The following is a 26695-nucleotide window of genomic DNA, read 5'->3' on the forward strand; positions in this document are numbered from 1 at the left end:
GATTTCCCCCCCCCTGGGGATCCGGCCTGACTCAGAAACCGGTTCCAACAAATGCATTTTCTGAATTCAAACCTCAACCCTGTTCTTCCCAGGGAAATCTCGGGTCCTGCCAGGCTCCGTAACTGGTGAACGATGATGAAATGGCTTTACTGCAAAGTGGGAGGGGGTCCTTCCACTCGCTGTCTCCCAAGGTTAAACCCCTTACTCATCCAGGGGACTCGAGAACCTGCACGGGGAGCTCTAGAGCTCGCTCGCGCTAATTTGTAGAAACCGGAAAGCACGAAGCAGGGGTGACAGGGCTGAAGAGGATGGATGGTTCTCGTCTACCAAGCAGCAGGGAGGGGTCGCGCGGAGATCGAGCTAGGTAGTGATCTGGCGTCCATCGCTCGACTGTTCCTTCCGGCACAGCACCGAGGCGCACCCCGCCCGCCGGGCAGGGCTGTAGGCCGGACCGAGGAGGCCGCGCGCCACTACTCCCCGGGGTCCACCCGCAGAGCCGCAGACATCGCCGCCACCAGCGGGGAGCTTCGGCTTGGGCCCCCGGGGGCCCTGGGCGGACCCTGTGCCGCACTCACCGTGGGAGCTCCACTTCCGCTCCGGACACCACTTCCGCTCCTGCCCAAACCCCGCCCCAAGTCCCGCCCCGCCCTGCTCCGTCTCCTCATTGGAGGAGCGGGGCCACGGGGTCGCCCCGGCCTTCCGGGAGGGGCGTTGTAGGTACCGAGGGGGAAGAAGAGCGGAGGGCAGGGATGCAGTCGCCGCAGGCGGGCGTAGGTCTACGGAGGGGAGCGAGGAGGGGGCGGGTGAAATGGAAGCCAGCGAGGTTGGGAAGTGGGAAGAGGAGGTGAGAGGGCGGAGCTGGAGGTGGTGGTCGAGAAATGGGATGTGTGGGGAACTGTACCGGGAGAGAGGTTTGGGGTGGGGGTTGTCTTCTCAGTTCAGGCGGGGAACTCGCCTTGGCCAGGGTCCGAGAATCTGAGGGTCATAGGTTCCCGCCCCGAAAGTACACTCAGTGGATTTGGAGGCTCAGTCAGTCCCCGTTTACTATGTGTTTTGGGAATACTGGTCCCAGGGAAGGATGGAAATTGTTCATCTCTAAATTTTTTACAAATTCTTCCTGCTATCCTTCAGGGTACTTCCTATATCCACCCTTCATAGACTGGCGAGGCCAACTGAAGTGCCAGAAATCTAATGCACTGAGGTCTTTTAAAACCTGTGTGCACGATTTCTTCATTGAGTTACCCCCAGTCCAAGGCAGGGGAAGATGCTTCAGGGAGGGACAGAGACCTCCATGGCTCCCACCCACCCACAAGACAGTTGTTCCCTTGACCAGCATTCTACTCCCTCCAAGTCAGTTGACTTTTATTCCCAGCCCTTCAAAATGCCTCCCCCTCCACTCCCTCTCATTCATTCTTTCAGCGAATAATGAGCAGGCTTTCTGGTTAGCCCGGAAACAGCAATGAACAAAACAGATGGGGCCCTGCTGTCTTGGAGCTTACAATCTGGTAAGAGCAAGAACAAAGGGACTAAGCCTTTGTCATCTTCCCTTTGGCCTTATCAGTTGCTTAATGATATACTTCTAATTCCTCACCCTACCCTCAGTCCTAACCCTATAGGCTGCCAAAGTGATCTTTGAAAAAAATGCCATTTTAATCTCATATTTGCTTAAATTTTTTGGTGCCTCCCTCAGGCCCAGAAGACAATATGTATGTTCCTTAAGTGTGACAAGTAGGGTTCTCCAAAACTACCTTTGCCTACTATTTCTCCTCCATCATAAATACCACAATTTAATTGAGATATTTGAGGATGACTCCTCATCCTCCTAATATGTCATTTCCAGTATGATTTAGTTTTCAGCGTTTTTTTTTTTCTTTGCACTTGCAGGAGGTGGGGGGAAGAGTGAGAAATCATCTAGGAGATGGCCTCACTGCTATTTCTTCTCCATTCTCTTGGGATTTGGGGCGCATGCACACACACCAAGAATACTTTTCAAGCTGCTGGGTCCAGAACTTGAACCACATAGTCAGACATGTGGGATTCAGCTCCATGCCATCTAATAGCCAGCTAACTTTTTTTTTTTTTAATTCAGGAATATCTGTGTAAACAGAATTCTTCATTTCTTAATTCAGTGAGGTGGCGTGGGGCTAAGGTGGATGGATCCCACAGGACTGACTGTGTGGTTTGAGTCCCTTTTCTCATTTATGTTACCAATCATACAGGCATTTATGCCAGTGGTCCCCGTACGACCTGTCACATGTCCTGGACTGTGCATTATACCACTTTTGAACTTAAACAAGATTGACAGTATTGTACACAGTAAACACGGATCTGAGTCAAAACCACTGGATTTGAACCCTGGAGAGAGTTCCAAAGTTTTTCCATGGGAATCCATCTTTGGAATACTAATATCCAGAGACTGCTCAGGGTGATGTAAGTTTTAACATGACATGACCGTGCCTTGTGCCCTTATCCAGAAAATAGCGTAGTGGGTCAGAGAGTTCAATGATTACTGCATAAATGACATCATCAGTGCATCGAAGGAACAGAAGTGCCCTTTGTCAGACATGGGTCAGCCCCTTTCACCAGCTCTGCATACTAGGCCAGGAGTCAGCAAATCACAGCATAGCAAACAGAAATGAAGCGCTATTAAAGTATAATGTGGTAGATGAAACCATATGAACATGCACAGGGTATAATGGGAGCTTGAGAGGAGGGTACATAACCCATTTTAGGAGTGTGGTGAGAAAGTTGGAAAGATCCTGAAAGAGAGAGTATTTGAGTCTTAGATTTCGCAGGTTTTCTTTTTTTTAATTAATAGATTTTATTTTGTATTTCATAAATAATTATTTATTATCTTCATTTTCATTTGGTATAGAACACGTGTACTCACCAGAGATAGAGCACCTTAACCACCATGCTATCTCCTGGCACCTAGATTTTATTTTTTAAAAAGCAGCTGTGGGGCCAGCAGGCATAAAGGTTAAGGCACTGGACTCCCACGTAGTTGATCGTGGTTGGAATCCTGGACCCAGTGGCTTTAAACACGCTGGTATACGTGCATCCCAACAATCTTGAGAGGAGAATGGAAAAGGGATTGTGGCATGACTGTCCCCCTGGGGGACTTTGGGCACGTGCACACACGTGGGGAGATGGTTTCTCACTTTTTGTCTCTCTGTCTCTCTGCTGAGCCCACATGCCCTGTAGCAAAAATCTCTCAAAAAAGAAAAAAAAAAAGTAGTTGTAAGTATACAGAAAAATTGACCAAGTATTACAAAGAATTATATTCCCCTCTTCTTCCAAGCACAACTTTCCCTATTATTAACCTCTTGTATTACTGTGATACATTTGTTACAACTGATGAGCTAATATTAGTATATGATTATTAACTAAAGCCCACAGTTTACATTAAGGTTTTTTCTTTGTGTTGTACAATTCTATGAGTTTTGAAAAATGTGTAATATCATGTTTCTAATGTGAAAACATACAGAAGAATTTCACTGCACTAAAAACTCACCACGCTTCAACTGTTCATTTCCTATTCCTTTCTCTAACCCGTAACCTTGGCAACCTCTGAGTTTGTTTGCTTGTTTGTTTGTTTTAGGTTTTCACCATAGGACATTTGTGTTTGCTGGAGAGAGCCAGGCAGAGAGAGGGAAAGTGAGAAGCCCACCCACCCCCATCCAGGGTAATGACCATGCCACAATCCCATCTTCTCTATTCTCTCAGGATCTTGGGCAGACATACACGCACTCCCGGTGTGATATTCAAGCTGCCAGGTCTGGGACCCTAATTGCAGTTGGCAGTGTGGGAGTTCACCTTAACCACTATGTTACCTGCTGGCCCCATCCACTGAATTTTTTACATTCTATAGATTTGCCTTTTCCAGAATGTCATCTAGTGGTGTAATACATTGTGTAGCCTTTTCTGACTGGATTCTTTTCACTAAGCAATATGACTTGACATTCTTTAATGGCATTTTATGGCTTAGTAGGGCATTTCTTTTTATCACTGAATGTTAGTCCCTAGTTTGTTTATACATTAACCTGTTCAATGGATTGACTTGTATCCTCCAAAAAGATGTGTTGAAGTCCTAACCCTTGGTATCTGTGAATGTGACTTTATTTAGAGATGGGTTCTTGTGTGAGGGTGGCCCTATGGCTTACTGGTTAAGGAGCTGGACCCCAAATGGCCAACTATGTAGTTCAGTCCCAGCGTTATGGGCCTGAAAAACACATTGGGCATATGTGCTCAAAATCCCAACAGGATGGAGAAATGGAAGAGAAGGGATTGTGAAATGACCACACTCCATGGGAGGGGGGGAGTGCTTTCTGCCTTTCCCTCTATCTCTTGGTCTCTCTGCACACCCCTCTGGTAAGTTAAAACAAAAGTGGGGGGAGTCTTTGCAGACATAATGAAGTTAAGATGAGGTCATTAGAGTAGGTGCTAAGATGTCCATACGAAGGAGGAAAATGCCATGTAGTGTCAGAGACACACATGAGAAATGCCATGTGACAATAGGGGCACAGCTGCCAGCCAAGGAGGACCATGGATAGATAGCCACCATTAGAAGCTAGGAAGAGGCACGGAAGGAGTCTTCTCAGAGTCTCAGTGGGAGGATGGCTCCCTGGCACCTTGACTTCAGACTTCTAGCCTCCAGAATTGTGAGAGAATAAATGTCTGTGGTTTAAGCTGCTGGAGTGGCGTGGTGGCTAAGGGTGCTGGACTCCCACATAGCTGCCTGCAGTTCAAGTCCCAGAACTGGCAGCTTGCTTTCTCACTCCCACCCACCACCCTGCTCTCACTCTGTCCCTCTCTGGTCAAATTGAAATGAATGAATGAATAAATAAAGTTAAATTTTAAAAATTCTTAAAAAAAAAACAAAAGGATTTTGTTAGCTTTGTAAGAAACTACCACACTGGGCCAGCTGGGGTCATGGTGGTTAGGTAGCTGGATCCCAGATGGCAAACTATACAAATTCCTGGACCCTGCAGCTTGAAAAACATGCCAGGCCCATGTGTGTGTGACCAAAATCCCGAGAGGAGTGTGGAGGAGAAGGGATTGTGGTGTGGCCACTCCCCTCCCCTGGTACTTTCTCACTTTCCCTTTCTGTCTCCTCTCTCCTGCAAGCACAGTAGTCTATAGCAAATTTTTTTAAAAAAAGAAATGACCGAGCTATCTTCTGAAATGGCTGTACCATTTTGTATTCCTTCTCCAATGAAATAGAGTTCCTATTGCTCCACACTTGAGGCAGCATCTGCTGTAGTCAGGTTTTCATTTTTTTTTTTCCCTGATTTTTGACATGTGATTATATGTGTAATGATATTTCATTATTGTGTTAATTTGTAATTCCCTAATGACATATAATGTGTTGAGCATCTTTTCATATGCTTATTTTTTGTTGTTGTCAGAGGCCATGTGCATGCACTACCTGGGGAGAAAAAGAGAAGATAGAGAGAAAGCATCCCCCAATGGGGCCTGGTCATACCACAATCCTTTTTCCCCCATACCTCTCTCCCATCGGGATTTTGAGAACACAATTCCTGGTGTGTTTTTCAAGCCACCCAGGGTCAGGACTTTTAAGTTACAGTGGGTCATGTGGGCTCCTGCTCCCTAAACCATGAGTGACAGGGCTGGCCCTTCATGTACTTACTTGCCATCTTCTTCCTTAGTGAGTTGTCTGAGTTTTTTGCTCATTTTTTTAACTGGGTTGTTTGCTTTATTATTATTGAGTTTTCATTGTCCTTGTGTTGTCTTTATTTTTTAATTTGCCAGAGGGTATATGTGCTCACCAGAGGGACAGAAAGAAAAGTAAGAAAGCATCTCCCATTGGGCATGGCCTCACGGCAATTCCGTCTCCATTTCTCCCTCCTTTCAGGATTTTGGGCACACATGCACCAGCTGGCCTGTTATTATTGAGTTTTAGTATTTTAAATACCAGTCCTTAATCAGATATGTGATTTGTAAAGATTTCTTGCAGTCTCTAGATTGTCTTTTACTCTCTTAGTAATGGCTTTTTAGAGTAGGAACTTTTAATTTTTTTTTTTTGAGAGGTTTTTGCTATAGGGCGCGTGCGCTCGCCAGACAGACAGAGAGAGACATAGAGACAGCGAGAAATCACCCCCCAGGGGGGATGGTCACACCACAATCCCTTCTCCTCCATTCTCCTCTCGGGATCTTGGGCACGCACGCACACGCGCCTGGTGTGAGTTTTAAGCCACCGGGTCTGGGACGCGAACCGCAGTCAACTACATGGGAGTCCAGTGACATAGCCATTATGCTAACTGCTGGTTCCCAGGAACTTTTAATTTTAATAAAGTCTCACTTACCAATTTTTCTTTTCTTTAGAGAGATTTTTGCTATAGGGCACATGTGTTTGCCAGCAAGACAGAAAGTGAAAAATCACTCCTGGGGGGGGGGATGGCCACACTGCAGTCTCTTTAAGCCACGGGGTCCGGGACGCGAACCACGGTCGACTACGTGGGAGTCCAGTGACATAGCCATTACACTAACTGCTGGTTCCGATGTTCCTTTTCTTTTTAAGACTGGGTCATTTTGTGTAATGATCTTCTGCTTTGGCTCCCCAACTGGGACTACAGGCACACACACTACCATGCCCAGCTCTGCTTTACACAGGATCTTACTCTATTGCTCATAGCCTGAAGCTTGCAATCCTCCTGCCTCTGGGATTCTAGGCACACGCCACCATGTCTGGCAATTAGATTTGGATAAATATAGTCAACTGACCTTCAGTGTTAAAAAGGAGTGATGAGAGGGGTCATGCTTGCCTTTTTCCTAAGGGGAACACATCTAGTTTCTCACCATTGAGTAGGATCTTAGTTGAAAGGTTTGTTGTTGCTGTTGTTGTTGTTACTGTTTGTAAATTGCCAAAGGGTGTATATGCTTGCCAGAAGAAGCCATGAGACAGGAAAAGGAAAGGGGAGAGGGAAAGAAAAAAGGTACTCACCTCTCAATGGGGCTTGATCATGCTGCAATCCCTTCTCCTCCATTTCTCCATCTGATTGGGATTTGCGGCATACACTCATAAATGCCTGGTATGTTTTTCAAGCCACCGAAGCTGGGTTCTTACTACTACCCAGGGAGATGGCCATGCTGCAATCCCTTCTCCTTCACTTTCTTCTCAGGGTTTTGGGCATGCATTTACATGCACCTGGTGTGTTTTTCAAGCCAGTGACCCCTGAATTTGAACCACACAGTCAGTCATGTGGGATCTAGCCATTTAAACCACCATGCCACCTGCCTGGTCCAACTGCAGATCTTTTGTAGATATTCTTTATTGAGTTTAGAAAATTATATTCCTAGTTTGCTGAGAATCTTTATAACAGATAGGTGTTAGATTTTGTCATATGCTTTTTCTGCGTTTGTTGATAAGATCTCATGATTTTTTTCCCTTTAGTTTTTTTCTGATAGATTACATTCTTTGTTTTTCAAATGTTGAAATAGCCTTGTATGAAATAAACCCCAGTTGATTATGGTGTATAATTTGTTTTAATACATTTTGGGGTTTGTTTGCTAGTTTTTGTTTAAGACTGGGTCATTTTGTGTAATGATCTTCTGCTTTGGCTCCCCAACTGGGACTACAGGCACACACACTACCATGCCCAGCTCTGCTTTACACAGGATCTTACTCTATTGCTCATAGCCTGAAGCTTGCAATCCTCCTGCCTCTGGGATTCTAGGCACACGCCACCATGTCTGGCAATTAGATTTGGATAAATATAGTCAACTGACCTTCAGTGTTAAAAAGGAGTGATGAGAGGGGTCATGCTTGCCTTTTTCCTAAGGGGAACACATCTAGTTTCTCACCATTGAGTAGGATCTTAGTTGAAAGGTTTGTTGTTGCTGTTGTTGTTGTTACTGTTTGTAAATTGCCAAAGGGTGTATATGCTTGCCAGAAGAAGCCATGAGACAGGAAAAGGAAAGGGGAGAGGGAAAGAAAAAAGGTACTCACCTCTCAATGGGGCTTGATCATGCTGCAATCCCTTCTCCTCCATTTCTCCATCTGATTGGGATTTGCGGCATACACTCATAAATGCCTGGTATGTTTTTCAAGCCACCGAAGCTGGGTTCTTACTACTACCCAGGGAGATGGCCATGCTGCAATCCCTTCTCCTTCACTTTCTTCTCAGGGTTTTGGGCATGCATTTACATGCACCTGGTGTGTTTTTCAAGCCAGTGACCCCTGAATTTGAACCACACAGTCAGTCATGTGGGATCTAGCCATTTAAACCACCATGCCACCTGCCTGGTCCAACTGCAGATCTTTTGTAGATATTCTTTATTGAGTTTAGAAAATTATATTCCTAGTTTGCTGAGAATCTTTATAACAGATAGGTGTTAGATTTTGTCATATGCTTTTTCTGCGTTTGTTGATAAGATCTCATGATTTTTTTCCCTTTAGTTTTTTTCTGATAGATTACATTCTTTGTTTTTCAAATGTTGAAATAGCCTTGTATGAAATAAACCCCAGTTGATTATGGTGTATAATTTGTTTTAATACATTTTGGGGTTTGTTTGCTAGTTTTTGTTTATTTTTAATTTGCTATAGGGCATATGTGCTTGGAGAGGTTGGGGAAAGAAACCACCTCCTCCAGGGCATTGGCCATGCTGCAGTTCCTTCTCTCAGGATTTTGGTAGTGTATGCACATGTGCCTGGCATGTTTTTTAGGCCACCAGGTCCAAGACTCAAACCTACCAGCCATATGGAATCCAGCTGTGTTAACCTTCATGCCATCTGCTGGCCCTTTGCTAATAATTTGTTGATGATTTTTATATCTGTATGTATGAGAAAATGTGGTCTTCAGTTTTGATATCTTCGTTGGTTTCAGTATTAGGTTAATGCCGGTCTCATTGAAAGAGTTAGAAAGTATTCACTCTGCTTGTATCTTCTGGAGAATGTAGATAATTGGTATTATTTATTCCTTAAATATTCTAAAGTATTCCTCAGTGAAACCATCTTGAACTGGCATTTTGTTTATTGAAAGTTTATTAACTAGTAATTCAATTTTTCTAATAGATACAGTCCTATTCAAAGTGTGTTTTTTTCTCCTTTTTTAAACTTTTATAGTTTGTATCTTTCGAGGAAACCAACCCATTTCATGTGTATTGAATTTGTGGTCATAGAATTGTTCATAAAATTCCTTTATTATGCTTTTAATGTCTGTGAGATCAGTAGTGATGGCATTTTTGGATTTTTACACTTTTTATTTATTTTAATTCTTAGAGGGTACCTGTGCTTGCCAGAATAGAAAAAGCATTTCCCAATGGGGCATGGTCAGGCTACAGTCTCTTCTAATCCATTTCTCCATCCTGTAGGGATTCGGGACATGCACACACATGCACCTGGTGTGTGTTTCAAGTCACTAGAACAAGATTTGAACTGCAGTCAGTCATGTGGGATCTGGCTCCCTTAATCACTAGGCTATGGGGCAGCCCCAGTTTTGGCTCACATTTTTTTAAAGAATTATTTTGTTTATTTATTTGCTTGTTTGTTTTAATTTGACTGGAGAGAGATAGAGGCAGAGTGAGAGAAAGAGAAAGAGAGAGAGGTAGAAAGAGAGAGAGAAAGCTGCCAGGTCTGGGACTTAAACCATGGTTGGCCATGTGGGAGTCCAGCACCCTTAACTACCACGCTGCCTGCTGGCCCCTTGGCTCACATTTTGATGGTCTATTTTATGGCACATATACATTAAGGATTCTTGTGTCTTCTTGGATAATTTACCCTTCTATTACTATATAATGCCTTTTTTTTTTTTTTTTTTTTTGAGGGGGGAGAGGTTTTTGCTATAGGGCACGTGCACTTGCCAGAAAGACAGAGACAGGCAGAAAACAAGAAATAACCCCCCTCCAGGGGGATGGCCACGCCTCAATCCCTTCTCCTCCATTCTCCTCTTGGAATCTTGGTTGCACACATACCTGGTGTGAGTTTAAGCCACTGGGTCCAGGACTCAAACCACAGTCGACTACATGGGAGTCCAGCGACATAGCCATTACACCAACTGCTTGTCCCTGTAATACCTATTTTTATCCCTGATATTTTCCTTATTCTAAAGTCTACTATAATTAAAATTAATTTGCTTACTCTGGTTTTCTTGTGAATAGTATTAGCATGATATATATGTCTCCAGGCCTTGACTTTTTTGTTTGTTTGCTTTTAAAAAATTATTTACTTTATTTTATTTATCATTATTAATATTTTAAAAATTTGCTACAGGGCACATGCATTACCATAGAGAGTGAGAGCAAGAGAGAGGGGAAAATGAGAAAGTGAGCTACCAGATCCAGGACTCAAACTACAGTCAGCCATGTGGGAGTCCAGTGCCTTATGCACCATGCCACCTGCTGGCCCCTGTTTGTTTGCTTTTTTGCTAGAGGACGTTTGTACTTGCCAGAGAGAGACAGAGTGGTAGAGGAAAAAGCATTCTTTATGGGGAATGGTCATACCACAACCCCTTCTTCTCTCTCTTGACCTTCTTTTGGGGTTTTGGGCACGTACACAGCCTGTTTCTCAGGCTACTGGGTCTGGGACACAATTGTGCGGTTAGCCATGTGGAATCTAACTGCCTTAACCACCACGCCACAAAGCTGGCCCCATCCCTTTACTTTCAGTCTGTCTGTGTCTTTCTATTTAAAGTTTCTTGTAGACAACATATAATTATGTCTTTCTTTTTATTCTCTCTGTCAATCCCTATCTTTTAATGGGTGTGGTTAGATCATTCACTAGAATCATTATTGACATAGTTGGATTAATATCCACCATATTTATTAATTTCAATTCCTTGCACTTGTTCTTTGTTTCTTTTTTAAAAAATAATATTCATAAGGTCAGCAGGTGCATGGAGGTTAAGGTACTGGACCTCACTTGGCCAGCTGTGTGATTCAAGTCTCAGGCCAGGTGGCTTAAAAAAATCAATGCTGGGCGTGTGTGTGTACCCAAAATCCTCAGAGAAGATTGGAGTAGGAGGGATTTGGGTGGATCTATCCCCACTGAGGGGTGATTTCTTTCTTTCCCTCTATCTAGTGAGTACACATGCCCTATAGCAAAACCTAAAATAAAAATAATAATAATATTCTCTTTTTTGTATTTTTGCTTTTAGTTGAACATTTTATATTGATCAGTTTCCTCTCTTATCACATCACTTATGCTTCTTTTGTGAATTTGGGGAAATTATTTCAGTGGTTGCCTTAGAGTTTACAAATAATCTAGGTCTTCTTTCTTTCTTCCTTTCTTCCTTTTCTCTTCTTTTGGAGAGAGATTTTTGCTATAGGGTGTATGTGTTTGCCAGAGAGACAGAAAGCGAGAAATCACCTCCAGGGGAGATGCCCACGCTACAATCCCTTCTCCTCCGTTCTTCTCTTGGGATCTTGGGTATGCACATGCACCCAGCGTGAGCGTTAAGCCACTGGGTCTGGAACATGAACCGTGGTTGAATACGTGGGAGTCCAATGACGTAACCATTACGCTATCTTCTGGTCCCATCTAGATCTACTTTCAGATAGTACCATTTAGTTTTACAGTACCTTATAACAAAGTGTTCCCAAATCATCCTTTCTACTTCTTATAAAATTAGTCTTTCAGTTTGCTTATCCATAAAAGCTAAAATCACCCAATACTTTTTTTTAACTTACCAGAGTTCATGTGCTTGCTGGAGAGAAAGAATCAAGGAAAGTGAGAAAGCATTCCCACCCATGGAGAATGGTCATGTCACAATGCCCTCTCCTCCATGTCTCCCTCCTTGCAGGATGTTGGGTGCTCAAGCTTGCACATGTGGTTTTCAGGCTTCTGGGTCTGGGACTCTTACTGTGCAGTCAGCCACATGGGATCTAGTACCTCAACCATCATGGTTCCGACCATACTCCCAGTATTGTATTATTATTTTAAATGAAAAGGTATTCATCGAACCAACTAGGAATAAGAAAAATAAAAGTTTTTACTTTACTTTAATTTATTCCTTGATAACATTCTTTCTTTTGAAATGCAGATCTGAGTTGGTAACCTATATTATTTCCTTCTCTGAAAAACTTTTAACATTCTTTGCAAGGCAGGTCTACTGGAGGCAATTTTTCTGTTTTTTTATTCATCCAAGAAAGCAGTTTTCATGTTTGAAAGATAACTTTGTGGGGCCAGCAGGTGGCATGGTGGTTTGGGGTGCTGGACTCCCATATGGCTGACTGTGGTTCAGGTCCCGGACCTGGTGGCTTGCTTTCTCGCTTTCTTTCTCTGTGTGTCCTTCTCTTAGTAAATTAAAGTGAATAAATAAATAAAGTTAAATAAAATAATTCTTTAAAAAAAGAGAGAGAAAGATAATTTTGCTGTGTGGCAAGTTCATGGGAAAATAGGCAAAGAAGGGGTTTAATAAAAGGACCCAAGATGAGCCTTTCCTAAGGAAATAAGTAATCTTTTTTTTTTTTTTTTAGAGATTTTCACTATAGGGTGTGTGTGCTCGCCAGACAGACAGAGAGAGACATAGAGACAGAAAGCGAGAAATCACCCCCCAGCGGGGATGGTCACACCACAATCCCTTCTCCTCCCTTCTCCTCTAGGGATCTTGGGCACGCACGCACATGCGCCCGGCGTGAGTTTTAAGCCACTGGGTCCAGGATGTGAACTGCGGTTGACTATGTGGGAGTCCAGCGACAAAGCCATTATGCTAACTGCTGGTTCCCAGGAAATAAGTAATCTTGCTCAGGTTAATGAAAGGACCCAGGATAAAGACTCTGAGATAAGCTTTTGCAACAGGAAACAGACCTTCCAGATTCCCCTCCCCAGTTCTGGTCCCACCTCAGGCAATCCCTGTGGCTGATAGATGCTTTATATTTCTGAGAAACTGGGAGAGGAGTAAGATCTCTGGTTAGGTAGATAGGGTAAGGAGTCCATGGAATAGGCACTATGAGACAAGATAGAATCAATGTAGTCAAATCCTTATAGAAACCATTCACTGTTCTCACCAGGAATCAAGTATTAGCTCTCACCGCTTGCTCACACAGAGAATTGCTTACAGCTAGAATAGATTTTGGGCTGCTTGAGAAGACAATGTGGCCTGTCAAGCTCACTTCTTAATGTTATATTCCAAGGAAGAAATATGAGGGTCTGCTATGCTTGAGAAAAGTCAGAACAAGACAGAAACAATCTATATGGACAAAAACCTCAAAGATAAAAAAAGAGCAGGCCTCACTTATTCCATCATAAGATAAAATATTAACTACTGGGGCCAACAGGTAGCATGGTGGTTAAGGCACTAGGCTCCCAGGGCCAGTTCAAGTCCCAGACCTGGCAGTTTGAAAATCACACTAGGGGCCCCATCCAGATACTGGTTCAAGCAAAGAGCCCTGCCAGATGTCAGGCTGCCTGTGGCTGCAGAGCTTCACAGCCAAGACTTGTGGCTCATCCCCTTCTCCACTCACCTTTGGACTTCAGGTTTATTTCCTGGGACTTTGAGAAAAACTTGCGCCCCTCCCCGCCTCATCTGTACAGCCTTGCAATCTCTTTGTTACTGAGTTGAAGCTCAGCAGCTCAGTTTCAGGCATACCTATTCTTTAGAAACAGGGAGGACTGTGGGTCACCCAGAACCAGTGACAACAGTGCAGAAAGCTGGTGGGCAACAGGGAGCCAGAGCAGAAGAGAGATTGCCAATTTTCCTACTCCTGCACACTTTTGAACTCTCGGAGATATCTTGAATAATTTAGGAAACAATGTATAGATCACCAGATGACTAAGAAGAATTGCAGAAGCACAAGAAATATGAGCAACCAACAAAATGTCTCTCCTCCAAGGGAAAACCAATTCCACGTCACCCACAGACAACACAATGGAAGTCATGGGAATGTTGGAGAAACAATTCAGAATATTTGTAGTGACCAAACTAAATGGGATGCAAGAGAAAAGAGACCATGAGCTCCAGGAGATGAGGAAGTCTTTTTCACAATTTGAAAGAAGAAATAGAAACCATAAAAAAGAATCAAATGGAATTCTTAGAGATAAAGAAGGTGATACAGGAAATTAAAACCTCCCTCGAAAGTATTAAAAGTAGATTAAATCATGCAGAAGATTGAATCTTGAATGTAAGACAAAACTTCTGACCTAGAAAAAAGTATCAGAAAGACCGAGAAAATAACCAAGAAAAATTAGGCTAATATATGAGAAATACTAGATACCATCAAGTGCCCAAACATCAATTGGTATCCTGGAAGAGAAAGAAAATAATAAGAACATTGATAATTTATTCCATGAAATCCTGGAAGAAAACTTTCCAAACCTAGAGAGGCTTCAAATATCCAGACCCTAGAAATACATAGGACCCCAAATAAAATCAAACCAAGAAGATCCTCTCCAAGGCACATCATAGCCAGATTGGCCAAAACCATAGACAAAGACAAGATACTAAAATTGGCAAGAGAGAAATGTCAACTTAAAAAGTTTATCCAATCAGGCTACTGTTGGACCTCTTGTCAGAAACAATGCAGGCAAAGAAAGAATGGGGAAATATATAGTCAATGTATTAAATGAAAAACAAATTCAACCAAGAATACTATACCCAACAAGATTATCCTTCATATGGGAAAAAAAGATAAAAACATTCTTGGATAAACAAAACCTGAAAGAATTTACCAACTCCAGACTGGCTCTTCGAGTGGTTCTGAAGGGAGTGCTATACGAGGAAAACTAAAAAGTCAGATGGATGGTTACAAGAAAACAAAAAACATCCAAGAAAATGGCTTGCTTAATGATAGGAACATGCCCAGAAATATTAATATAACATTGAACATTAATGGATTAAATTTTCCAATCAAGAGACACAGACTGGCCAAATGGATTTTAAAAAAATAGAAACTATCTGTTGCCTACAAGAAATGCACCTTATGGATAAAAACATATGTAGACTAAAAATGAAGGGCTGGAAAAAGATATTCCATGCAAATGGAAATCAAAAAAAGGGCTGTAATTGCGATACTGGTTTCAGACAAAATAGGCTTCAAGATAAAAGGCTTTATACAGTACAAAATGGGCTAATTCGGCAAAAAGACATGGCGCTTATAAATGTCTATGCACCCAACTCAGGAGTACCTAAATACATAAAGGAAGGACTGCTGGAGCTAAAAGGAGAGATAGGGTGCAACACTATAATTGTTGGGGATCTCAACACCCCATTATCTCCTCTAGACAGATCTTTTAAAAAAAAAAAAAAAAAAAAAAAGCAGAGAGAGACAGGACTTAAATGATACTATAAATCAAATGGCCTTGGCAGACATCTATAGAACTTTCCTCCCTAAGACCTCAAAATATACATTTTTCTCACCACAGAATGGAACATTTTCCAAAGATTGACCATATAATAAGACACAGATCAAGCCTTTACAGATTCAAAAGCATAGAAACTATATTCAGTATCTTCTCTGACCATGATGGAATTAAACTTGATGTTAATTTTAAGAAATACCCTCAAAAATACACAAACACATGGAAACAACAGTGTACTTCTGAATGACTTCTTAACTAATGAAGAAATTAAATCTGAAATAAAAAAGTTTATGGAAACAAATGATAATGAGTACATGAGTTTCCATAATCTGTGGAAACACTGCAAAAAAGCAATCATGGAAATTCATAGCAATTAGTGTGCCTAAGAAAAAGATGGAAAGGTGGCAAATAGACAACCTATCATGCCTCAGGAATTAGAAAAACAACAACAAAATGCAAGGTGAAAAGAAATCATAAAGATTTAAGCAGAAATAAATGAAATAGAAAATAAATGAACGATCCAGAAAATAAATGAAAACAAAAGCTGGTTCTTTGACAAGATTACCAAGATTGACACACCATTAACTAGACTGATGAAGAAGAAAGAAAGAAACCAGATAAATCAAATACGCAAAGAAACAAGCAACATTACAACAGACACAATAGAAATACAAAACATCATTAGAGGATACTATGAGCAACTATATGCCAACAAACAGGAGAACGTGGAGGAGATGGGCCAATTCCTGGATGCATATAATCTACCAAGATTGAATCAGGAGGACATAGAAAACCTGAATAGACCCGTAACAAACCATGAGATTTAATCAGTAATAAATAACCTCCCAACAAAGAAAAGCCCAGGTCCTGATGGCTTCACTTCTAAATTCTACAAAACTTTTAAGGAAGAGTGAACTCCCATTCTACTCAAATTATTTCTAAAGACCCAAAAGGAAAGAAACCTTCCAAATTCATTTTATGAAACCTCCATCATCCTCATTCCCAAAACAGATAAAGACATGACAAAAAGCGAAAACTACAGACCAATATCTGATGAATGTAGATGTAAAAATTCTCAACAATATACTTGTAAATCATATCCCACAACATATAAAAAAGATTATTCATCACTACTACATAGGTTTTATCCCAGGGATGCAAAGGTGGTTCAACATATGCAAGACCATAAATACAATACACCATATTAACAGAAAGAAAGATAAAAACCCTATGATTATTTCAATTGATGAAGAAAAAGCATTTGATAAAATAAAACATCCTTTTGTAATTAAGACTCTCAGCATGATTGGTATAGAAAGGTCATTTCTCAACACAAAAATGCCATATATGTTAAACCTGTAGCTAACATTATACTGAATGGGAGAAAGCTAAAAGCTTTTCCACTAAAATCTGGTACTAGACAAGGCTGCCCACTTTCTCCACTGCTTTTTAATTTAGTGCTGGAAGTCTCAGCCAATGCAATCAGAAAAGAGGATAATAGAAAAGGCATTCAAATAGGCGAAGAAGAGTTGAAAATATCTTTGTTTGCAGATGACATGATGGTATACTTAGAAGACCCAAAGGTATCCATGAAAAAACTTCTTGAAGTAGTAAGTGAATACAGTAAGGTGGCAGGATACAAAATCAACATCCAAAATCTATGACATTTCTATATAAGAACAACAAGTTGAACGAAGTAGAGCTGAAGAAAGGAATCCTTTTTATCATAACCACAAAGTCTATGATACCTAGGAATAAACTTAACTAAGGAAGTTAAAGACTTTACAAAGAAAACTATGAAAATCTTTAAAAAGATATTAAAAAAAGATACACAAAAAAGTGGAAGGACATCCCATGTTCCTGGATTGGAAGAACTAATTTAATAAAAATGGCAATTCTACCCAAATTAATCTAAATATTTAATGCAATTCCAGTCAAAATGCCAGAGACATTCTTCACAGATCTAGAAAAGACTATCAGAATTTGTCTGCAATCATAAAAGACTTCATATTGCCAAAGCAATCCTGGGCAAGAAGAGTGGAGAGGGTGGCATATCACGCTCTGTCCTCAAAATATACTATAAAGCTATGATAATCAAAAGAGCATGGAATTGGAAGAAAAAAAAAAAGACAGATGGACCAATAGACTAGAATAGAGACCTCATAAATAAACCCAAAGCTTACAGCCAACTGATTTTTGACAAAGGATACCAGTCAATCCACTGGGAAAAGGAAAACCTTTAGCAAATGGTGCTGGAAAATCTGGGTATTCACCTGCAGAAAGATGAAACTTAATCCCCATTGTACACCATTAACAAACATCAACTCAAGATGGATCAAAGATCTGAACCTAAGACCTCAAACTATAAAACTACTGGTGAAAAACACTGGGAAACTCTGGGAGGCAATGGGGTAGGCAAAGACTTCTTAACTAAGACTCCCAAAGCACAGGCAATAATCACTAAAATAGACAAGTGAGACTATATCAGATTAAGAAATTTCTGCACAGCAAAGGACATAGTAATTAATGTGCATTGACAACCCTCAGAATAGAAGAATATTTTTGTAAAATATGTCTCAGATAAGGGACTGAATACACAGGGAATTAAAGTGGCTTACCCGGAAAAAAAAAAAAAAAAAAGAAAGATTAACCCAATTAAAAGCTGGGAAAACAAGCTGAACAAAAATCTCTTTAAGGAAGACATATGAAGAGCCAGAAAGCTTATGAGGCTCAACATCCCTCATTATAAGGGAGATACAGATTATAACCACAATGAGATACCATCTAACCCTTGTCAGAATGGCCAAGATTAAAATACAAAAAGTGGTAAGTGTTGGCGGGATTGTGGTGAAAGGGGAACTCTCCTACACTGTTGGTGGGAATGTAAATTGGTCCAGCCACTGTGGAAAACAATATGGAGGTTTCTTAAAGATCTGCAAATAGAACTACCATTTGGTCCAGCAACCCCACTTCTGAGTATCTACCCAAAGGACAGGAGGATGCTCAGTAGGAAAAGTACTTGCACATCAATGTTTATTGCAGCATTACTCATGATCACTAAACACGGAACCTACCCAAATGTCCACTAACAGATGAATGGATTGAGAAAGTGTAGCACTGGGAGGACCAGCAGGTGGCATGGTGGCTAAGGTGCTGGACAATCCCAAAGGGTTGACCACGGTTTGAGTCCCGGACCTGATGGCTTGCTTTCTCACTTTCCCTCCCTCTCTCCCTGTGTATCGCTCTCTGGTCAAATTAAAATAGATGAATGAATAAATAAAAATTAAATCTTTTAAAAAATCATTTTTAAAAAAGTGTGGCATGTATACTCTACAGAATACTATTCAGCCATAAAAAATAAGACTCTGGCATTTGATAGAAAGTGGTCGAATATGGATGGTGTATTGCTGGGTGTAGCAAGCAAGGCTATGAAAGAAAGATATTATATGTCTCCACTTAATATACACTGATTATCTGTACTCTGTGGTAGAGACTGAAATATTGGAGAGCATAAAGGCAGTGAAAATAGTTATGGATGCTGAAGGCAATGTGGACCAGGAGCAGGGGAGTAGGGGAGAGTGTAGAGAAGGAAAGCAGGAGAAAAACAGGCATGACATTTGTGGAAGACAGAAATGGTTTTTTACCTGTTGATAACATGTATAGTATTCTCAATTGAACTGGTCTGAAAGTATTTCATGTTGGGTAAATTTTCTTTACAAGCCAAATGATATATAGTGATTGAATGTTTAAAAAATGAGAATAAATCATAATAATCTGAAAAAATGAAAAACTATTTGATGATGATGATGTGGATAGTAATGTTTTCGTCTTGACTGATAGGCATGGAAAAAGAAATGTGATATACTGTAAAGATATATGTGATTAAATGTAATATAAATTTAAAAAAAAATTATACTAAGCATGTGTGTATGCGTGCCCAGAATCCCAGGAAGAGAATAGAGCAGGAGGGATTGTGGTGTGGACATTCTCCCATGGGGATGGGGGGATATTTCTCACTTTTCCTCTTACTGTCTCTATCTTTCTACATGTGACCTATGGCACAAACCTTAAAAAAAAAAAAAAAGGAAATATCAGCTACCCAAACCCCTGATGGAGGAGAGTATAGGCTGTCGACAATTGATTATCCCTTATGTTAAGGTACCCCTTTGTATTTCCTTGAAGAAACATATTGGGTTGTTGGAAAAGTCTTGCTGTATTTTGTTTTTTTCTATCCAAACATGTGTCACGACTTTTCTGACAAACCAATATGAACACTGTCTGCCCCTGAGAGTATCCCCCCCAGTATCCCTGATGGAGTGGGGGGGGAGGGGGATACTTGCTGAAGTTCCCCCTTCCGCATTGCTGGAAGCTTTGCCTCTGTCCTAATAAACTTTGCTTACAATCCTCTCCATTTGTCCACATTTCCAGTTCTTCATGAGCATCAGACAAGAACCAGCACACGGCAAAAAGACCAGCCCCCATCTGGACCCAAGCTTGCAGTTTATTCTTACCCTCCTCCTAAGAGCCAGACCATTAAAAGAGACCTCCTGGGTCAGCCTGTGATGTGGTGGTTAAGGCGCAGGTTTCCCATATGGCTGACTACAGTTTAAGATCCAGACCTACGGCTTGACAATCACACCAGGTGCCCAAAGTCCCGAGAGAAGGGATTGTGGCGTGGTCATACCCCCGGGGGTAACTCCCTCCCTCCCTTCCTTCCTTCCTTCCTTCCTCTCACCCACCTCCTAAGTGCACACACCCTTTGATAAACATCTGAAGGAAAAACACTTCTGAGGTGTGAGCCTGACCTGCTCAGGTCTCACCGTAGTTAGTCTTGCCCAGCTGTAACCTAACCTCTGCTCACATTTCTGCCCTGGGTTCATCCTTTTACCACCTGCACACTGGCCCTCCTGCCAGACTGCATCACTGCACGCTGAGTAGACAATTCTAGGTAAATGGTGTTCATTTATTTCAATATTTTTTGTAGATCACTCCAATCTCTTATTGTTTGTATGTCTTTTATTTTTTAAAAAGAGGATTTTGCCTTGGAGCGCATGTGCTCACTGTAGAGAGAGACAGAGACAGTGAGAGGGAAAGTGAGAAATCACCCCCTAAGGGGGATGGCTATACTGCAATCCCTGCTCCAGCCTCCTCCTGGGATCTTAGGCATGCATGTACACACACCCAGCATGAGTTTCAAGCCACCAAGTTCAGGACTCAAATCATGGTTAGCCATGTCCAGTGACATAACCGCTCTGCCATCTGCTGGCTCTGTTTGCATGTCTTTTAAAGAGAAGATTGATACAATTCTTTAAAAAATAAATAAAAGAATTGGGACCAGCAGATGGCATAATAGCCATCTGGACTCCCATGTAGTCGACCACAGTTTGAGTCCTGTACCCAGTGGCTTAAACTCACACCGGGTGCATGTGTGTGTGTGCATGCTCAAAATCTCAAGAGGAGACTGGGTTGCGGTGTGGCCATCCTCCATGGGGCTGGTGGTGATTTCTCACTTTCTGTCTTGCTCTCTCTCTCTAGCCAGTACGCACACCCTATAGCAAAAATCTCTCTCAAAAAAAATCATAATGTGTTTTACCATAGATGGCCTGTCATGATTTACTTGGCAGTGTCCCTCATCGTACCCACATCCTTAGGAATACCAAAAACAAACAAACAAAACCACATACAAAAATAACCCCAATATTATCCTATAAGATCAAGAGCATCCCACAGTGATGAAATATAGCAAATTTTAATTTTTATCAAAGTAACACCTGTACCCAGTTTCAAAAACTGAGTTGCTTTCTTTTCATTATTTAAAAAAAACTCCTATCTCATCCCTTTAAAAATTAAAATACTGTTTTTTTTAATAGAAGATTTTGCCTTAATAATGTTTCCTGGTGACCCCCAAATTATGCCAGGCACATGTACATGCATGCCCAAAGTCCTGGGAGGAGAATGTAGGAAAAGGAATTGTGGTGTGGCCACCCACTTGGGATGATTTCTCATTTTCCCTCTCTTTGTCTCTCTCTGGTGAGCACCCACACCTTATGGCAAAAACCTAAAGAAATTTTAAAAAAGGGGGGGATTGAATGCAGGTAGTTAGGTCCTTGCAAACTCATGAAAGGATAGGAGATCACAAAAGTCGGGTCTGGGAGGGGAGACACTTTAGTTTCAAAGTCACCAAAGCTGTGAGTGAGGTCAGGGTTGCTATTGCCACCCTGCTGCCATCACCGTTAACTGATGACACACATGAAACTGGGGACTGGTCAGTGGATTGGGGAATTTGACCATTTTGGTTTTGTTCAAAAGTAAAGTTCAAAGAGGGTTGTTGTTTAGTTTGTATGAGAAGTCAAAATTTCAAGATAGTCTGTGACGTGTGAACTTGCATGAGGTCTCTGATAGCCATTCAACCCATTTTAGCTTTTAATTTTTTCTTAAGAATTATTTATTTTATTTATTACTATTATTATCATTATCTTAATAATTATCTTATTTAAATTTGTTCATTTATTTATTTAAATTTGACCAGAGAGGAACAGAGAGAGTGAGAGAGAGTGAGAAAACAAGCTGTCAGGTCCAGGACTCAAACCACGGTCAGCCATGTGGGAGTCCAGTACCCTCAACCCATGGCACCTGCCAGCCCATTATTATTATTTTAAAATTTGCTATAGGCCATGTGCACTCACCAGAGAGAGAGGAAAAAAAAGTGAGAAAGCTAGCCACCAGGTCTGGGACTGGAACTGCAATCAGCCATGTGGGAATCCAGCTCCTCAACCACCATGCCACCTGCTGGCCCCTTGACTTTTAATTTTGATAGAACAAGGGCTGAGATCCTTACTCAAAGAAGTCTCTAGATGGCACCGGAAACATTTCTATAGCTCTCATGATCTCTTCTAGACAAGAGCAGGCTGTGTCATGGAGATGAGAATTCTAGAATTTTGGTCATATAATCACTTTAATTTTCATATAAATGAGGTTACAGGAAAGGTAAGCATTACTGATTTTTTTTTTTTAAAGATTCAGAATCTGCATTTCAGTTTCATGACAGCTGAACCAGAACAGAATTTCACAGTGTGTCTAGGCTCTGCAGATTTCTACCTGCAGAGAATGTAGCAAGACATTGTCACACTGCAGTATTTCCTCTTGGCTTGGAAAGTTCACCAAGCACTCCGCCTCCAGTCTCCTTCACAGTGCCAGCTGGGGGAAGAAAAATTAATTGGTTGAGTGTTCATGTGTGTGTATTTTAAGAATGATATTTTTTAGCATTTAATTTTAAGAAAACACCTGCTGTATTTCTTTTAAATAATGTATTTTCATTACATAGTGGTGCATGAATATATTTCCATTATAAGATAACTAAGATATTAAAGATTAAAACCTAGAGTCCTTGTGATCAGTACCCCCCATACCATTTCTCATCCCCTGAAGTAACCATGTATTAACTAAACAGCAGCATGTGTGAGTCATGGTAGGCTAGGTTATACTGCAATAATAAATATCCTCAAAATTTCAGAGTCGTGGGGCCAGCAGATGGCATAGTAGTTAAGGCACTGGACTCCCATGTGGTCAACCACAGTTCGAGTCCCAGACCCAGTGGCTTGAAACTCATACCAGGCGTGTGTGTGTGTGCGTGCCCAAAACCCTGAGAGGAGAATGGAGGAGAAGGGATTGTGGCATGGCCATGTCCCCTGGGAGTGATTTCTCACTTTCTGTCTCTCTGTCTCTCCAACAAGTACACATATCCTATAGCAAAAATCTCTCTCTACAAAAAAAAAATAAAAATAAAAAAAGGAAGAAGAAGAAAAATTCAGAGTCTTATGATAACAAAGTTTCCTATCTTGATCACCTCACATGTAATTCATGGATTGGTCCAGGTGAATCTCTGGACACAGGCTGAAGAAGCAGCTGAGACATGCCAATCTCATGGCAGAGAGGAAGAAAGAATGGAGGAACCACATAAAGCTTCAGCTCAGAAGTCTTGTGTGTCACTTTCACTCGCGCTCCCTTGGCCAAAGCAAACTGTTTGACCATGCCTGGCTGCAGTGGGTGGGGATGCACAGGGGACTTCGAAAAATTCTTGGAGAAATGGAATGAAAGTATGAGTTTATTTTGGTGCAAAAAATTTGAAATCCCTGCATAGATTTTTCATAATATAGAATTTCCCATAATGTTTTTGAGGATCCCCTTTTATAAATTTTCCACAGGGAGTAGTAGTTAAAAAAAACCTCCCATATTTTTCTGGGAACATAAAATTGTAGAAATCGATAACAGTATAAAAAGATTTTACCAGAGGGCATGTGCACTCGCCAGAGAGAGAAGGAGAGAGTGAAAGAGATAGAAAGTGAGAAAACACCTCCCGAATGAAGCCTGGCCACACCATGGTCCCTTCTCCATTTCTCTCTCCTGTTGGGATCCTGGGGATGCACACACACATGCCCACATGCCTTTCAAGCTTCTGGGACTAGGAGTCAAACTACATGGTCAGCTGTGTGGGATCTGGTTCCTTTACCCTCCAGGCTATGAGGCCAGCCCCTAGTAGACATTTTTATGTAACTTATTATGGTTGTGAATCTTACTTTCTTTATGCAAAAGTATGTCTTAGAGATCTTTCAATTTTATGAAAAAATAGATCCATCTCCTTTCTATATAGCTGCATAGCATGGTATCATATGGATAAACTATGGTTTATTTAGCTATTTCTTATGTGAAAAATTATAATTATTATAACTATTTTAGGACCAGTAGATAGTGTAATGGTTACATTGCTGGTCTCCATGTAGTTGACCTTGGTTTGAGTTCCAAACCCAGTGGCTTAAAACTCACCCTGGATGCATGTGTGCGTGTGTGCCCAAAATCCCAAGAGGAGAATGGAGGAAAAGGGATTGTGGCATGGCCATCTCCCGAGGGGATGATTTCTAACTTCCTTTCTCTCTGGCAAGTTCATGTGCCAGTTCATTAAAACAAGACAAAACAAAAACAAGCCTATTTTTAACATTTTATGATTGCAAAGGTGTAGCAAATATCCTTGCACTTCCCCTTGTGCACGTGCTTTTCTGGGGTGAGTACAGAGAAATGGCATTAGTGATGAACGACTCTCCAAAGGAATGACCACTTTCCTCTCTGCATCCTAAGATGACACACTCATTGGGAGAATTTCAAGGAGAGCTCAGTAAGAGGCCAGTTTACAAAGAATAGGCAGCCCCCCAGAGCTGGTCAGTGAGGCCATTACTATTTCCAGGACTGGAGGAGCAACTGGAGGAAGAGTCACATGGGATGAGATGGATGAAGACAGCTCAACAATGGCCCCACAGAGAAGGTGGTGAGGGAATAGTAGTAAATGCCCTGAATCTTTTCCCAAAAATCTGGTCTCGTTCTGGGCTGACCTCACCTGGATGAAAGAGGCTGTCTGTGGGTATTGCCCAGGCAATACCTCCCGGGAGACAGAACAGGAGGAGGAGAATGCAGAGCACATCTGGAGGAGCAAATAGAAGACATTCGACCCATCCACCATCTCACACCACAAAAAAGGACTTCATTGTTTGCCAACAGTATGGATAACACGTGCACATAATTGCATTTTTAATTTGATGGCCCTAGTTACTAGTGAAGCTAAGCAGTTTTTCTCATTTTTACTGGCAATTTGTATTTCCTTTTCTGTCCGTAAACTTTGTCCCCTCCCTTTTGTTAATGAGTTGGATAGAAATTTACCTCATGTGTGTCCCTTGCTATTTACCTCTGCTTTGTTGTAAGAGGTTTAAAAACGGTAATCTAATCAATCTTTTCCATTATGCTTTTCGTGTTGTGTCTTCCTTAAAGAGTCTTCTCTACTTTTAATTGATAAGTATATTCTTTTACATTTTTCTAATACTTTTTTTTTTTTTTAATTACCAGAGGGCATGTGCACTTACCAGAGAGTGACAGAGAGACAGAGAGAGAGAAAGGGAGAAAGTACCCTCCAGGGGCCGGCAGGTAGCGTGGTGGTAAAGGGTGCTGGACTCCCACATGGCCAACCACAGTTCAGGTCCCGAACCTGGTGGCTTACTTTCTTACTTTTCCTCCCTCTCTCTCTCTCTCTCCCTCTCCCCCTTTTTGTTCCTTTCTGGTCAAAATAATAAATAAATAAGTAAAATAATTATTTAAAAAATAAAAAGTAAGCACTCCCCAACGGGTCATCCCTAATGGATGTAAACATTGCACAATCCCTTCTCCATCTAGTTGAGATTTGGGGCATGTGCACACATCTGCTGTGTTTTTCTTTTTTCTTTTTCTTTTTAAACTTTTTTTTTCCCCAGAATTATTTTATTTAACTTTATTTATTTATTTATTTTAATTTGACCATAGAGGGACAGAGGGACAGTGGGGGGGGGGAGAGAGAGAGAGAAAGTGAGAAAGCAAGTCACCAGGTCTGGGATTCAACTGGTGTCTTACCAGGTCCGTGGCCAACTGTGGTCAGCCACGTGGGAGTCCAGCGCCCTTAACCACCACACCACCTTTCTTTTTTTTTTTCATTATTATTTTTTATATTACATTTAATCATATGTAGCTTTACAATGTATGACATTTCTTTTTCCAGCACAATTACCATGCTTATCAGTCAAGACAAAGACATTACTATACACATCATCGGCAGCAAATAGCTTTTCATTTTTATTATCCTTATATATTTTTTAAAACATTCAATCTGGGACCACCAGTTAGCATAATGGCTATGTTGCTGGATTCCCATGTAGTCGACCGTGGTTTGAGTCCTGGACCTGGTGGCTTAAATTCACGCCAGGCGTGTGTGCGCGCATGCCCAAGATCCCAAGAGGAGATCAAATGGTAGTTCTATTTGTAGATCTTTGAGGAATCTTCACATTGTTTTCCACAGTGGCTGGACCAATTTACATTCCCACCAACAGAGTAAGAGAGTTTCCCTTTCACCGCAACCCCAACCAACACATCGCTTTTTGTATTTTTGATCTTCTTGGCATGTTTTTCAAGCCACCAAGGCCAGGACTTGAACCATTGTAAGCCATGTGGAATCTAGCTCCCGCAATCAATAGGCTACAGGGCCAGTCCTTTAATGCTTTTAATCTTACAGAGTTTTTTTTTTAAGAAGTATTTTTATTTATTATTATTATTTCAAGAGAGACCAGCAGGGGAGAGAAACCAAGCTGCTAGGTGGGGACTCATACCGCAGCCAGCCATGTGAGAGTCCAGCGACCTAATCATCACTCCAGCTGCTGGCTCCTAATCTTATAGTTGTTTTAATCTACCTGGGATTTAGATTTGGAAATGATGTGCAGCAACAAAATCAAATTGATTTCCCAAATGGATAGTCGGTTGTCACAAAAGCATTTATTGAATAATACGTTATTTCCCTGTTATGTAAAGTAACATGTTTAAAAGAATTATTTATTTAGGGACCAGCAGGTGGCATGGTGGTTAAGGTGCTGG

At 41.3% G+C, this 26695-nt stretch overlaps 1 long non-coding RNA gene across 2 annotated transcripts; it reads left to right on the plus strand.

Annotated features, from left to right (window-relative positions):
• Positions 1 to 687: 687 nt before the first annotated feature.
• Positions 688 to 24843, plus strand: LOC114007678 (uncharacterized). Of its 2 annotated transcripts, none has more exons than XR_003549262.1 (3): positions 688 to 770; positions 1420 to 1505; positions 24495 to 24843. It is a non-coding gene; the product is annotated as an uncharacterized LOC114007678 (long non-coding RNA). The 2 variants fall into 2 exon arrangements; XR_003549263.1 differs by lacking the exon at positions 24495 to 24843 and adding an exon at positions 19685 to 19800.
• Positions 24844 to 26695: the final 1852 nt, after the last annotated feature.

The sequence above is a fragment of the Tupaia chinensis genome, unplaced genomic scaffold, assembly GCF_000334495.1.
Source record: "Tupaia chinensis unplaced genomic scaffold, TupChi_1.0 Scaffold000216_1, whole genome shotgun sequence".
In the NCBI taxonomy this organism is placed as follows: Eukaryota; Metazoa; Chordata; class Mammalia; order Scandentia; family Tupaiidae; genus Tupaia; species Tupaia belangeri.